This window comes from Octodon degus, unplaced genomic scaffold (assembly GCF_000260255.1).
Source record: "Octodon degus isolate 3935 unplaced genomic scaffold, OctDeg1.0 scaffold00033, whole genome shotgun sequence".
NCBI classification, from domain to species: Eukaryota; Metazoa; Chordata; class Mammalia; order Rodentia; family Octodontidae; genus Octodon; species Octodon degus.
In genome coordinates this window covers 4,272,055-4,273,098 of record NW_004524609.1, presented here as the reverse complement: position 1 = coordinate 4,273,098, position 1,044 = coordinate 4,272,055, and positions in this window count along the sequence as shown.

Sequence of the window (1,044 nt, the reverse complement as noted above, 5' to 3'; positions counted from 1 at the left end):
TGTGGTGCTGGGGGATTGAACCGTGGTCTCTGGGCTTTGCTTAGCTTAGCTTAGCTTGTTCTAAGTAGGTGCTTTAGACCACTGAGCCATCTCACCAGCCCCTAAAAATGCTTTAAAATAGATTCATAATTTTTCCTCTGTCATCTTTCATTGCTTTTTGAAGGAAATAATAAACAAGGAGTCAAGAACAAGGTGACAAATAAATTAAAGGGCTGATGCTTTAAAATATTAAAATAGTCTCATGGTATAGCTAAGTCCCCCAAAAGACTATAAATCAGAAGGAGAGAAGCCCTTATGCCGGGCTTGGGGCTTACTTATTTGCAGTCCCAGCTACTCTGCAGGTGAGGAGGGAGGATCCCTTTGGCCCAGGAATTTGAGCCCAGCCACTGCAACCTAAAGAGACCCTGCCTGAAGAGAAAAAAGAGAAAAAGGCTCCCACCATATAATGCTCAGTGCTAGTGACTCTGCAATTCCTGAAGAAGTGGAAACAACTTTTCGTGGGAAATCTAAATTATCAAAACTGATCCATGAAAAACAGTCTTCCAGGATGGCACACAGCTATGAAGAGGCTGAACACGGCGTTAAAAAAAAATTAGTTCTGAGAAAAATCCTTGAGTCCAGAGAATTCACCAGTTTGTACGACTATCAGCTGTCAGGGACAGAAAAGAAAGGCTGAGTGCCGGGCACTGAGTGAGAGACAGTGTCACCTTCTGGACAAAAGTTCACACCCCGTGACCTCAAGGGAATCCCAATTCTAGTACTATAACTGGGAGTTAAGCATAAGAATATTCATTACAGATGTGAAGTAGTGAAGACCTGGAAACAACCTAAACATTAATCAATACGAGAACGGACGATGAATCCCCAATACTTAGAGAACAAAACATGACTCAGCTATTAATTTATATGAGTAATATTTAATGATATGGAAACAATGTAAGGATAAGTGAAAATTTTGAATGTAAAACCAATTTTACAATATACAAGAATTCCTGGCAAGCTCAAGGACCTGAGTTCAATCCCCAGTACCGGAAAAAAAAAAAA